The 15,035-nt window shown below is 46.9% G+C and overlaps 1 long non-coding RNA gene across 1 annotated transcript in view; it reads left to right on the top strand.

Annotated features, from left to right (window-relative positions):
• Positions 1–308: 308 nt before the first annotated feature.
• LOC148138445 (uncharacterized) overlaps positions 309–15,035 on the top strand; it is a 28,525-nt gene continuing 13,798 nt past the window's right edge. The window contains exons 1-2 of the long non-coding RNA XR_015753883.1: positions 309–431; positions 5,241–5,366. This is a non-coding gene — a long non-coding RNA (uncharacterized LOC148138445). The remainder of the gene's footprint in view (positions 432–5,240; positions 5,367–15,035) is intronic.

Raw genomic sequence — 15,035 nt, 5'->3', positions numbered from 1 at the left:
TTGTTGACATCTGAAACTTCTAATCTCAGAAAACGGGCCTAGTTCTGGTGGCTCTGTAGTGGTGTCCCTACCTCTGGACCAGAATTCCAGGATTCCATTCCCACCCGCAGACAAGTGTGTGATCTTTCCTCAGAATTTAGCCTTTTTTTAAAAATCCCTGTAATCTTTTGCCGTTGCCAATATACGCTTCCTGTGGCGCAGTGTCCGAACTGAACGCAGAGAATGGAAGGAGCTTCCCATCTGTGAGAAACTCGTTGCTGAATAGAAGCTGTTGTTGTAGAGATGTAGCCTGAGCTTCTGTGGATAACGCCAGCCCTGTGTGTCTTTGCGTGTCCGCAAATCAATACTAACCATTCTGTCGATCTCCTTCACAGTACATCATTTCAGGAGCATTGACAACGGAAATAAAGGACGTATCCAACTCGTTCAAGGTCAGTATTGCTTCAAAAATGCAGATCCCCAGAGCAAGCTGCAGATGTTAGAATGGAAATTGCATTCACAAAGCTGGGAATAAGAGATCCTCGCGGTACTGCAGTGGGTTGGCGTCTAAACAAATCCAGCTGACTGTTGTCCCTTAGGGAAGAATATCTGCTGAGCTTGCTCAGGCCGGCCTCCACATGGCCCCACATCTGGTTGGCTGTGAGCTGTCTGAGTGAGCCCACTCCATTGTTTCAAACTGGCGTAACAACAAAGGGCATTGGAAGTGGGAGGACCACCCAGCTTCAGGTCAGGGCACCGGAGATAGCAACAAAACCCACCTCATGACTAACATCTGGCCAAGTGGGGAGAGCTGCCCCCCTCCCCTCCCCCCACCCCCAGGCGACTCAGTCAACAGTTTGACATCGTCATACTCACAGGATCAATGTCCTCACTATCCCTGGGTATACCCTGTGGGACCAGTAAGATAGGCTCAGTAGAGATGGGAGGGAGCTGCCCTGGGGAGTCCTCAGCATTGCCAGATGTCATAGACCCTATGACGTCTCACAGCATCTGGTCAAATGCCAACCCCCCCCCACATTGCTGACGCATCTGTGCTCCTCCATGTTCAACAACACCAAAAGGAAGTACCGAGAGTGGGGAGGGCACAGACTGTGCTCTGGGTGGGGACTTCGGCATCACTCGGAGTGGCTCAGCAGCACTGCTACTGACTCAAGGACATTACTGCCAGACTGGGTGGGCAACCGATGGTGAGGGAACCAACAAGAGGGACAATCAAACTTCATCTCATCCTCTCCGGTCTCCCTGCTGCAGGTGAGAATTATCACTGCACAGTCCCGGTAGAGACAAAGCCCCATCTGAACTCTGACGGTGTACTCGGTCATGTCGTGTGGCACCATCACAGATCAAACAACTCGAGGCACTGTGTGCTGTTAGCTGCAGCAGAACTGTATTCAAAACCGATCCGCTCTCTCAGGGCCTGACAAACCTCCACCATGACCATTAGGGCCAGGTATTCAACAAAGAGTGCAAGACAGCACGGCCAGAGCATCATCGGACAAACCTAAAAACAGGGGGTGTCAACCTGGGGAAGCTACAAACCACAAGCACGTCCATCTGGAAGGGCCAGGGCAGCAGCAGGTACCCCCCCCCCCCCCCCCCTGCACACCCCCCTGCAAGCTCCCCCCCTCCAAATCACTCCCCGTCCTGACTTGCAAATAGATCCTGGTTCCTTGAGCGTCGCTGGGTCAGAATCCCGGAATTCCCTCCCTGAGGATGGCACAGGGATTGTAGGGGTTCAGGAAAGCAGCTCACCACCACCTTTTCAAATGTGGAAACTAGGAGACAGCAATAAATGCTGGCCCAGCCGGTTTAGCCACATCCCATGAATGAACTAGACGTGCTCATGGATACCTAGTTCAGGTTCTACCCGGAGCTGTCAGCTCCTGAGCCCATGACAGCATCGATCCAGACATTAGGAACAGGAAGGGATACAGAGAACAAACCCAAGAGGAAATCAACAGGTAAGGTTAAAGAATACAACTAAAATGGAAGGTCAAAAACGAGAGCTTTGAATCTGAGTGCAAAAGCGTTTGAAACCAAACATATACTGTCTGCTCATTGACTTGTATTTATACAATCTGACAGCCATTACAAGGTCCTGTTGTGGCACAGTGGACCGAGAGGCCCAGGGTTCATACCTGCTCCAGAGATGTGTCATAACTTCTTAGAACAGGTTGTTTTGAACAATAGGTTAAACACAAGCAGATAGAGACTACAGTATGATGATTAGATTCCCTACAGTGTGGAAACAGGCCCTTCGGCCCAATAAGTCCACACCGACCCTCCGAAGAGCAACCCACCCAGACCCATTCCCTTACACTCATCCCTGACTAATGCACCTAACACTACGGGCAATTTAGCACGGCCAATCCATCCTGACCTGCACACCTTTGGACTGTGGGAGGAAACTGGAGCACCCGGAGGAAACCCACACAGACCCGGGGAGAATGTGCAAACTCCACACAGTCAGTTGCCCTGAGGCTGGGATCGAACCTGGGTCCCTGGCGCCGTGAGGCAGCAGCGCTAACCACTGAGCCACCGTGCCGCCCCTAGATATAGATTGATATAGATTGGGAGCTGAGTATTGATGGATCCAACAATCTGGGAGAAAGTGGACGGTTACGTTATCAATGAATGATAGCGTTAGTGTAGCTGAGGAAATCTAGATTTAGAAGTGGTCCGGTTAGCGATCAGAAACGATCAAGGCACAAAGTCATTTGTGGGAGTGGTATGCAGGAGGCCAAACAGTAACTACAGGGAAGGGTACAGTGTGAAAGAAATAAAACTGGAATTTTAGTCTACATATAAACTGGGAAAATCAGATGGGCAAATATAACCTTGATAAGGTGTTCATACTCGAGCATTTTCAGGATAGATCCTTTGAACAGTACCTGATGGTGTGTAATATGTTAGGATTAATTAATAAACTCACAGTGAAGGTGCTTCTAGGCAATAGTAATCATAATACAATTGAATTTTGGTTTCAGTTTGAGGGAACAAATAGTTGGATCCAAGACTAATAGTTGAAACACACATAAGGACAATGATGAGGATAGAGGAGCAGAGCTAGTTAAAATGATCTATCACCTGATGAAGGAGCGTCACTCCGAAAGCTAGTGTGCTTCCAGTTAATCCTGTTGTACTATAACCTGGTGTTGTGTGATTTTTAACTTTGTACACCCCAGTCCAACACCGGCATCTCTGAATCATAGTTAAAATGAGTTGGCAAATTAGATTGGAGATCAGTCAATAAAGATGCAGTGGCAAATATTCAAGAGGAATATACAGAGCAGGCTGACTCAAAAAAAACTCAATACAAATTCCAAGGGAAGGACACACACACCATTTGTAGTTAACTGAAAAAAAGTTAAAGATGGTATCAAAATTAAAGAAAAAGCATTCAATTATACAAAGCTGAGTGGCAGGTAAAAAGACTGGACAGAATATTTTTTAAAAAGCAAGGAACAACTAAACAATTATTGAGGGAAAGATTTGCGAATGCTAGAAAGTTAGCTATAAATATTAAAACAGATATTAAGAGTTTCTAAAGATTTTTCAAAGAAAAGAGTATTGAACATAGTAAGTTTTGGTCTGAGAGAAAGTCAGTCGAGAGAATTATTAAGAGAAAGTGAAGTGGCAGAGGTAATGACCAGGTATTTTCCATTAGTCTTCACCATGGAGGTGCCAAGTAACATCCTAGAGAAAAGTGGAAATCAGGAAAAGGGAGGAAAGGAAGCTGAGGTGAGGAGAAATCTGTTTTTTTCTCTCTCAGAGAGTGAAAGATGGTGGAAGCAGAGTCCTTGAGCATTTCAAAGACATCGGCAGATGGCTTGTTGATAAGTAAACGGTGTGACAGGTTATGAGGGTAGGCAGCAATCTGGAATAAACAGATCATCGTGACTTATCTTGGCTGGCATTGTAGGTTTCAGGGGCCTGAGAGATTTACTGCTGCTCCTAATTTAAACGTAGCTGAAAATGTGTTGCGGGAAAAGCGCAGTAGGTCAGGCAGCATCCAAGGAGCAGGAGAATCGACGTTTCGGGCATGAGCCCTTCTTCAGGAATGATTCCACACTGTAAGTAATTTAAACGTATGCTAATATGTTTAGAGAAAAGAGCTGAACACAAGAGGAGAGGTAAAAGTGACTGCCATTAACATCAGGACAACATTTGACCAAGTATGGCATCAAAATGACAACAGGCTGTGTGCTGATTGGAAGCAAATATGTGTATTTATATAAAACATATCATCATTTCAGGACATCCCAAAGTTCTTCACAGCGACTGACACATATAAGATAATCCGAGGGTTAGATAGGGTGGACAGTGAGAGCCTATTTCCTCAGATGGTGGTGGCTAGCACGAGGGGACGTAGCTTTAACTTGAGGGGTGATAGATATAGGACAGATGTCAGAGGTAGTTTCTTAACTCAGAGAGTAGGAGGGGCGTGGAACGCACTGCCTGTAACAGTAGTAGACTTGCCACATTTAAGGGCATTTAAATGGTCATTGGATAGTCATATGAATGAAATTGGAATAGTGTAGGTTAAATGGGCTTCTGATTGGTTCCACGGGTTGAGGGTTGAAGGGCCTGTACTGCGCTGCAATGTTTGATGTTCTAAGTTTATTTATTCATGGTAGTAAATGCACAGCAAGGTCTCGCAAAGATCAGCAAGTGAACTCGAGTTCTGCCTCATCTTCTGGCCCCAAGAGCGTTTTCACAAATGCTGCAGTCACTTACCACGTGGCTGTTTATGGAAGGATACCGGCAGCCACTCAGCCTGCCCCACTTTGTAACTCCACTTTGCTCAAGTACTTTAGGTCCCACAAGAAGCTGCTTATAAAAAGGAGGCACTTCCTACTCTTGTGTGACGTCTCTCAGGAGACCCTCCCGAATCAGAACTTTTTTTTTAGATGACTTACAGTGTGGAAACGGCCCTTCAGCCCAACAAGTCCACACCGACCCTCCGAAGAGCAACCCACCCAGACCCATTCCCCTACATTTACCCCTTCACCTAACACTACGGACAATTTAGCATGGCCAATTCACCTGACCTGCACATCTTTGGACTGTGGGAGGAAACCGGAGCCCCCGGAGGACACCCACGCAGACACGGGGAGAATGTGCAAACTCCACACAGACAGTCACCTGAGGTGGGAATTGAACCCGGGTCTCTGGCGCTGTGAGGCAGCAGTGCTAACCACTGTGCCGCCCATTAATGTTGTCGTGGGTGTGTTTTGCAGGTGAAGGTTGTGTTTGCGTCAAATGTTTTGAGTGCGGTCATGGCCGGACTGGGGATCATTGCATATTCCATGTCCCTGTATTATCCACTGGTTTATTATGACCAATATCATGGAGCACACCGGCCGGTAAGTACAACAGTATTGTACCATAACGAATTTTTAATTAAAAACTCCCAAGTATTGCCAGGGAAGGAGCCACAACAATCATTCTCCATGACAACCCCTCGATCAATCAAAGTTCACTTGCCAACCAATTGGAAAATCCTCTTCTCACGGGGCATAAATTGGTGTTCCCTTTAAGATGTGGTATTCTTGCGATTCTGTCCTGATGGGGACAAGACAAAATGTTTGATCCAATGAGGCTCTTTCTCAGCAATATAAAAAGATATTTTGTATGCTTGGACTTTTCAGCTTGATTATAACAGATAATTTTGAGAAGATTTGCAACCCAGGTTGGGTTCTGGATGTAGGTTTGCTCGTTGAGCTGGGAGGTTCATTTCCAGACGTTTCGTCACCCTACTAGGTAACATCTTCAGTGGGCCTCAGGCAAAGCAGTGTACATGATTCCTGCTTTCTTTTTATATGTTTGAGTTTCTTTGGGCTGGTGATGTCATTTCCTGTGGTGGTGCCATTTCCAGTGGTGATGTCACTTCCGGCTCTTTTTCTCAGGGGGTGGTAGATGGGGTCTAACTCAATATGTTTGTAGATAGAGTTCCGGTTGGAATGCCATGCTTCTAGGAATTCTCGTGCATGTCTCTGTTTGGCTTGTCCGAGGATGGATGTGTTGACCCAGTTGAAGTGGTGTCCTTCCTCATCTGTATGTAAGGATACTAGTGAGAGAGGGTCATAGCAGGACTTATACACTTAATGGTAAGGTCCTAGGGAGTGTTGCTGAACAAAGAGACCTTGGAGTGCAGGTTCATAGCTCCTTGAAAGTGGAGTCGCAGGTAGATAGGATAGTGAAGAAGGTGTTTGGTATGCTTTCCTTATTGGTCAGAGTATTGAGTACAGGAGTTGGGAGGTCATGTTGCAGCTGTACAGGACATTGGTTAGGCCACTGTTGGAATATTGCGAGCAATTCTGGTCTCCCTCCTATCGGAAAGATGTTGTGAAACTTGAAAGGGTTCAGAAAAGATCTGGATTTGTATATGAATAGGAAGGGTTTGGAGGGATATGGGCCGGGTGCTGGCAGGTAGGACTAGATTGGGTTGGGATATCTGGGTCAGCATGGATGAGTTGGACCGAAGGGTCTGTTTCCGTGCTGTACATCTCTATGACTCTGTGTCGTTTTGTGGCTAGTTAATGTTCATGTATCCTGGTGGCTAGTTTTCTGTCTGTTTGTCCAATGTACTGTTTGTTACAATTCTTGCATGGTATTTTGTAAACGACATTAGTTTTGCTTGTTGTCTGTATAGGGTCTTTCAAGTTCATTAGCTGCTGTTTCAGTGTGTTGGTGGGATTGTGGGCTACCATGATGCCAAGGGGTCTGAGTATAACAAACAAATCCCCAGTCCTCTCTTGAAAGTCTCAACTCCCAGGATCACCCCGATGAGATTGAAATGTTCCAAAGTATGAAATAGTGTCTCTAACATCCCAGGGCAGATTTAAGGAGTGATCAGTGAACAAAACTGGCAAAGAGCCGCGTAAGGAGATAATGGGTTTTAGATCAGTGTGGAAACAAGCCATTCAGCCCAACAAGTCCACAGTGAGGAGAGACTGGGATTATATTCATTGGAATTCAGAATAACGAGGAGGGATTTTATAGAAACGTATAAAATAATGAAGGGAATGGATGAGATAGAAGTCGAGAGGTTGTTTGCACTGGCGGGTGAAACCCGGACAAGAGGGTATAGCCTCGAGATTAGAGGGAGCAGATTTCAGACGGAATTGAGAAGGAACTTCTTCACCCGGAGGATCGAGAATCTGTGGAATTGATGCTACTTCAGTAAATGTTTTTAAAGCTAAGGTAGATTTTTTTTTGGAAAAATAAAGGGATTAAAGGATACGGTGAGAGTGCGGCTGAGCTCATGAAGAGATCAGCCACGACCTGATAGAATGGTGGAGCAGGCTCGATGGGCCGAACGGCCTACTCCTGCTCCTAGTTCTTAGGTTCGAAGGCTTGGAAGATGGGAACAGGGGGAGGCCATTCAACCCCGCAAGTCTGTTACCATGGTCACCCAGTATGCTAAGAGCAAATACCTTCCATGATCAGACACCCCTTTTACACTCCCCAGGTTCCTCCGGTTATGTTAGACATCTCTACCCTTGAATCGAGTTTGGGGAACACTGGAGCAAGGTTGACTGTCAAAGCTCCTCAGTGTAGTCCTTGGTCGCTATGGGAATGGAGTTTAAGCCCAAGATGCAGTGTATGTTCATTCTGAAGGGCAGGGCAGGTTTGACTGGCCAACATCTGCTCATACCATCACAACACCATCCCAGTTTTCCCGAGACACAGAGGGTGCCTCAATGAATCTCCTTCTTCAGTTTGGGAGATATCTTTGCGTCACAAATAAGGAGGAAAAGAGAAGAAATAGAGCAGGGGTCAGCCAGTCAAACTTGTGCTGCTCTTCAGAGCGATCATACACTGGATCATGGGCTTAAACCCCACTTGCCTGCCCAGTGCCCTTAACCCAAAGCGACGAAAAATATGTTACCCTGGTCTTAAATGTATTTAACAACAGAGCATTTACTGGGATAGTGTTCAGGGCCACTTGGGAAAATATGCTGATTCTCTCTGGGTTTGTAGCCAAACTTAATAATTTAATCGAAGTAACAAAGTCCCTAATTTACCTGTCTGATGTATCAGTTTAACAGAAAGCACTGACTAGGTTCCCGTACTTAAACAGACCCACTTAAATGCTAACCACAGGTAAACAGCTATGAACTATCAACACACAACTCTGCCAGTGAACTCTAACACCCTTTTTAAAATTATTACAAACACATACACAAGCAAAACAAAAATGGCAGCAGGGGTGGAGGAAGAAGTATTGGGAAATCACAGTTCAATTGCACCAGTTCACCGAGTTTAATGAGGTGCACTGTCTCTTCCCAGGGCGTTCTATCTTCCATTCTCCTTCCTTCCAGGTCCTTTCAACATTTGGCTGAAGGCACACGGGATTTGCACAATAATTATTCAGGTTCACAGTGACTGGTTTATAGCAAATGATGGGACCGATTCCAGGTGTAAGTTATTGTGCTGCAGTCAGTTTCAAACAGAACCTGCCCTCTTCCAATCTGGAGATCTGTTGTCCCTGTATCGTTCAGACCCACTGGCTGTTCAGCTGCCGAGGACTCACTCCGAGACCTTTTTTGTCAGGCTGATGATCTCTGGTGTCCACATTTGCAAAAAAAAAAGTTGCAATCTGTTGCTGGCCAGAACTCGTTCTGCACATCCATCCCACTGCTGAGCCAGCTCATCCCTCCTTCCCCACAGCGCACAAAGCAACAGTGTAAACACAACTCCCAATGAGTTCCAGGCCTTTTTCTGGAGCACTGTGTCCAGTTCTGGACCCCCTGCTATAGGAAGGGTGTTATTAAAACTGGAGAGGGGTTCAAGTAGAGATTTACCAGGGTGTTGCTGGGAATGGAGGGTTTGAGTTATATAGGAAAGGCTGGGACTTGTTTGACTGGAGTGTTGCACGTGAGAGGTGACCTTATAGAAGTTTACAAAATACCGAGAGGTATAGATAAGGTGAATGGTCAGTGTCATTTCCCTAAGGTGGGGGATTTCAAAACTGGGGAACATGTTGTTAAGGTGAGAGGCAAAAGATTTAAAAAAAAGACATGAGGGGCAACTTTAGTTTTACACAGAGAGTGGTTCGTGCGTGGGCTGAACTTCCTGAGGAAGTGATGGATGTGGGCACAGTTACAACATTTAGGGAAATACATGAACAGGAAATGTTTGGAGGGATAAGGACCAAGGCACGGCAGGTGGGACTAGTTTAGTTTGGGAATTATGGTCAGCATGGACTGGTTGGGCCGAAGGGTCTGTTTCCATGTTGTATAACTGTGTACCATGTTTTTAAGAGTGCAGCGATTCCTTCCTCAGCCCTTGGATTTGAAAACAGCCTTTAATCCATCCTTTAATCCATTCCAATCATAGAACATTCCAGCGCAGTCCAGGCCCTCCAGCCCTCAATGTTGCACCGACCTGTGAAACCAATCTGAAGCCCATCTAACCTACACTATTCCACTCTCATCCATACGTTTATCCAATGACCATTCAAATGCCGTTCTAGTTGGCGAGCCAACTACAGTTGCAGACAGTGCGTGACACACCTCTACTACTCCCTGAGTAAAGAAACTACCCCGATATCTGTCCTGTATCTATCACCCCTCAATTTAAAGCTATGTCCACTTGTGCTAGCCATCGCCATCCGAGAAAAAGGCTCTCACTACCCACCCTATCTAACCCTCTGATTATCTTATATGTCTCTGTTAAGTCACCTCTTAACTTCATTCTCTCTAACAAAAACAGCCTCAAGTCACTCAGCCTTTCATTATAAGACCTTCCCTCCATACCAGGCAACATCCTGGTAAATCTCCTCTGAACCCTTTCCAGTGCTTCCACATCCTTCCTATAATGCAGCAACCAGAACTGTACATAATACACCAAACGTGGCCGCACCAGAGTTTTGTACAGCTGCAGCATGACCTCATGGCTCCAAAACTCAACCCCTATACCAATAAAAGCTAACACACCATATGCCTTCTTAACAACCCTATCAACCTAGGTGGCAACTTTCAGTGGTCTGTGTATATGAACACCGAGATCTCTCTGCTCATCCACACTACCAAGAATCTTACCTTTCACCCAGTACTCTGTATTCCTGTTGCTCCTTCCAAAGGGAATCACCTCACACTTTTCCACATTAAACTCCATTTGCCACCTCTCAACCCAGCTCTGCAGCTTATCTATGTCCCTCTGAAACATCTTTCCACACTGTCCACAACTCCACCGACCTTAGTGTCATCCACAAATTTACTAATGCATCCTTCTACGCCCTCATTCAGGTCATTTACAAAAATGACAAACAGCAGTTGCCCCAAAGCCGATCCTTGCGGTGCACCACCAGTAACCGAGCTCCAGGATGGATATTTCCCATCAGCCACCACCCTCTGTCTTCTTTTAGCTAGCCACTGTCTGATCCAAAACGCTAAATCACCCTCAATAGCCTACTGTGGGGAACCTTATCAAACACCTTACTGAAATCCATATACACCACATCAACAGCTTTACCCTCATCCACGTGTTTGGTCACCTTCTCAAAGAACTCAATAAGATTTGTGAGGCACAACCTACCCTTCACAAAACCGGGTTGACTATCCCTAATCAAATTATTCCTTTCTCGATTATTAGAAATCCTATCTCTTACCATCCTTTGCAATACTTTACCCACAACTGAAGTAAGGCTCACTGCTCCATAATTACCAGGGTTGTCTCTACTCCCCTTCTTGCGAAGGGGACAACATTTGCGATCCTCCAGTCTTCTGACACTATTCCTGTAGACTATGATGACATAAAGATCCAAGCCAAAGGCTCTGCAATCTCCTCCCTGGCTTCCCAGAGGATCCTCAGACAAATCCCATCTGGCCCAGGGGATTTCTCTATGTTCACACGTTCCAGAATTGCTAACACCTCCTGCTTGTGACCCTCCACCCTGTCGAGTCTAGGAGCCTGTATCTCAGTATTCTCCTCGACAACATGGTCATTTTCAGGTGTGAATACTGAAGAAAAATATTCATTTACCGCCTCTCCTATCTCCTCAGACTCCACGCTCAATTTCCCACTAATGTCATTGACTGGCCCTAATCTTGCTCTCGTCGTTCTTTTATTCCTGACACACCGATAGAAAGCTTTAAGATTTTCCTTGATCCTACCTGCCAAAGACTTCTCACGTCCCCTCTTGACTCTTCCTAGCTCTCCCTATTTAGGTCTTTCCTGGCTAACTTGTAACTCTCAAGCGCCCAAACTGAGCCTTCACGTCTCACCCTAACATAAGCCTTCTTCTTCCCCTTGACAAGAGATTCAACTTCTTTAGTAAACCACAGCTCCTGCACTCAAACACTTCCCCACTGCCTGACAGGTACATACTTATCAAGGACACGCAATAACTGTTCCTTGAACAAGCTCCATTTTTCAATTTTGCCCATCTTCTACAATTTCCTTCCCCATCCTATGCATCCTGAATCTTGCCCAATCACATCACAATTGCCTTTCCCCCAGCTATAACTCTTGCCCTGCAGTATATACCTATCTCTTTCCCTTGCTAAAGTATCCCTAACCGAATTGTGGTCACTATCACCAAAGTGCTCACCTACCTCCAAATCTGACACCTGGCTGGGTTCATTACCCAATACCAAATTCAACGTGGCCTCACCCCTTGGTGGCCTGTCTACATACTGTGTCAGAAAACCCTCCTGCACACATTGGACAAACACTGACCCATTTAAAGTACTCAAACTATAGCATTTCCAGTCAATATTTGGAAAGTTGAAGTCCCCCATAACAACAACCCTGTTACTTTCCATAAGACCATAAGACATAGGAGTGGAAGTAAGGCCATTCAGCCCATCGAGTCCACTCCACCATTCAGTCATGGCTGATGGGCATTTCAAAGCCACTTATCCACACTCTCCCCGTATCCCTTAATTACTTGCGAGATTAAGAATTTATCAATCAAACTTTCACTCCTATCCAGAATTATTATTGCTATCCTTTCCTCTACATCTCTGGAACTATTCGGAGGGCTATAGAAAACTCCCATCAGGGTGACCTCTCCCTTCCTGTTTCTAACCTCAGCCCGAACTACCTCAGTAGACCAGGCCTCATCGAACGTCCTTTCTGCCACCGTAATACTGCTCTTGACTAACAATGCCACGTCTTCCCCTCTTTTACCATCTTCTCTGTTCTTACTGAAAGATCTGAATCCCAGAATCTGCAACAACTATTCCTGTTCCTGCTCTATCCGTGTCTCTGAAATGGCCACAACATCGAAGTCCCAGATACCAACCCATGTTGCAAGTTCACTCACCTTATTCCGGATGCTCCTGGTGTTGAAGTAGACACACTTCAAATCACCTTCCTGCCTGCTGGTGAACTCTTGCAACCCTGACACCTCATTTCTGACCTCACGACTCTCAACCTCCTGGATACTGGAGCTACAATTCAGGTCTCCACCCCCCCTGCTGAATTAGTTTAATCCCTCCTGAAGAGCACGAGCAAACCTCCTCCCCAGGATATTGGGACCCCTATGGTTCAGGTGAAGACCATCCTGTTTGTAGAGATCCCACCTATCTCAGAATGAGCCCCAATTACCCAGATATCCGAAACCCCCCTTCCTGCACCATCCCTGTAGGCATGTGTCCGACTCCTCTCTCTCTCTGTGTTCCTCGCCTCGCCAGCACATGGCACGGGTAACAAGCCAGAGATAACAACTGTTTGTTTTAGCTCTAATCTTCCACCCTAGCTCCCTGAATTCCTGCCTTACATCCCCATCCCTTTTCCTGCGTATGTCGTTAGTGTCTATGTGCACCATGACTAGGGGGGCTGCTCCCCCACCCTGTCAAGGATCCCGAAAACATGATCCGAGACATCACGGATCCTGGCACCTGGGAGGCAACATGCCAACCATGAGTGTCTCTCGTTCCCACAGAACCTCCCATCTGTCCTCCTCACTATGGAGTCCCCAGTGACGAATGCTCTGCTCCTCTCCCTCCTGCCCTTCTGAGCAACAGGGACGGACTCTGTGCCAGAGACCTGTACGCCCTGGCTTCCACCTGGTAAGTCGCACCCCCTGAACAGTATCCACAAACGGTATACCGGGGGCGGGGGAACGGCCACAGGGGATCCCTGCACTCCCTGTCCACAATCCACAATCAAAATTTAAACAAAAAAGACCCGATCTGTACAACAGAATTCCATCGGCTCACAATCCTTTGAGTGATGACATTTCTCCTCATCGCAGTCCTAAATGATCAGCCCTCTCTCTCTCTATCCTCTATCTGCCATATTTTAGATTCCTTGATCAGCAGAAATTCTCTGTCAGTGTCTACCTGACCTCAGTATGTCTCCCTGAGGTCTAACCCTCCCCCCCCCCCCTCCATCCCCACCTAGAGAATTCACTCAGCATCATGTCACAGGCTGAAATTGGATTGGCCTGCTCAGCTCTCCAACCATGGTACAGAGATTGCTGCTCAGTGACCAGCAGCCATCCCCCTTTGCTCCCAGGGTTGGGCTGAACGCCTCATCTTCAGCCTCGGAACACTTCAACCCCAGGGCATCAATGTGGACTTCACCAGTTTCCTCATTTCCCCTCCCCCCACCTTACCCCAGTTCCAACCTTCCAGCTCAGCCCTGTCCCCATGACCTGTCCTACCTGCCAATCTCCCTTCCCACCTATCCACGCCACCCTCCCCTCTGACCTATCACCTCCATCCACCTATTGCACTCTCAGCGACCTTCCCCCCAGCCCCACCCCCCTCTCATTTATCTCTCCACCCTGGAGGCTTCCTGCCTCTATTCCTGATGAAGGGCTTTTGCCTGAAACATCAATTTTCCTGCTCCTCAGACGCTGCCTGACCTGCTGTGCTTTTCCAGCACCACTCTAATCCGTACTTTTCCATTGGACTGGGGCCAGAGGCTGCATTACTTTCCTGGAGTGATGGCGTTAAGGCAGTCAGGATCTCTGGAAGCTGGAAAGGAATTCAGACAAGCCCAGCCTCCTGAGTTGGGTGACAGGACGCCAGGTGCGTCCACCCCCTGAGAAGCTAAACCGTTTGCCCTTGGATTATTCAGGAGGGAGAACATCCTCGGGTTATAATTTCACACCAAATTTAAAAAAAAAAGGGGGAATGATCCTTGGAGGATTGAGCATGCGGAAGACAGAAGGGAAGTGGGAGCATTCTCATCCTCTGGACTTGCTTCACTGCTCCTGCTTTTGTATTTAATGCTCATGATTGGTTCAATGCTCCTGTTTCTTTCAAAGAGAGGAGTTAAAGCAGGAAATCCAGGGCCGGAGTGATGTCCTGAACTCATTTTGATCTCCACTCCTTAATTAAGCAACCTTTTTTTAAAAAGAATTCTGGTTATTTTCACCTTTACCCAGCAGACCTCGTGGTTTTGATGAGCCAGAGATTGTCTGCAGCGGAATATTGTGTGGGATAAACTGGATGAGCTGGAGAATCCTTACTCATTGCTGAGAAGTGGGTGGGGAGTGTAGACCCATCCATGTGGTAAAAGTGAGGACTGCAGATGCTGGAATCCAGCGTGATGCTGGAAAAGCACAGCAGACCAGGCAGCATCTGAGGAGCAGGAAAATCGATGTTTGGGGCAAAAACTCTTCATCCTCGGATGCTGCCTGATCTGCGGTGCTTTTCCAGCACCACTCTGATCTAGACCCATGCATGTGCCTGCCATATGATTTAGGTTATTGGCTGCATTCATACATTCCATTGTCTCTTCCACTGCATCCTCCCTCCCAGAATACATTTCAGGCTTGGTCGACAGAGATGACTGATCCATTCAGGGCATTGACCACCGAGGGCATCCCAGGCGGCTTTAATGGGTAGGGAACGTGAAAAGGGGAGAGCGGGGACTGTTGACAGGTAATTTGCCTTTTCTTCTTGTTGGGATGCCAAGTAAAAGGCGAAACAACATTTGCAGGACACCGACAGGATTGAGAGAAAGCAAGGCATTGCAGGGAAGCAGATGAGACAGGCAATGAGATGCTTTCAGGAACCTAGCAGAATGGGGATGGTGAGAGTTAAGAGACTGCGTGGCAATGCATGCTA

Source organism: Chiloscyllium plagiosum, unplaced genomic scaffold (assembly GCF_037043375.1).
Source record: "Chiloscyllium plagiosum isolate Xiang-an unplaced genomic scaffold, Cpla_swu_hap1 HiC_scaffold_40, whole genome shotgun sequence".
Lineage (NCBI taxonomy): Eukaryota > Metazoa > Chordata > Chondrichthyes > Orectolobiformes > Hemiscylliidae > Chiloscyllium > Chiloscyllium plagiosum.
The sequence above is the reverse complement of the archived record's forward strand: the minus strand, read 5'-3'. Positions and strand labels throughout refer to the sequence as shown.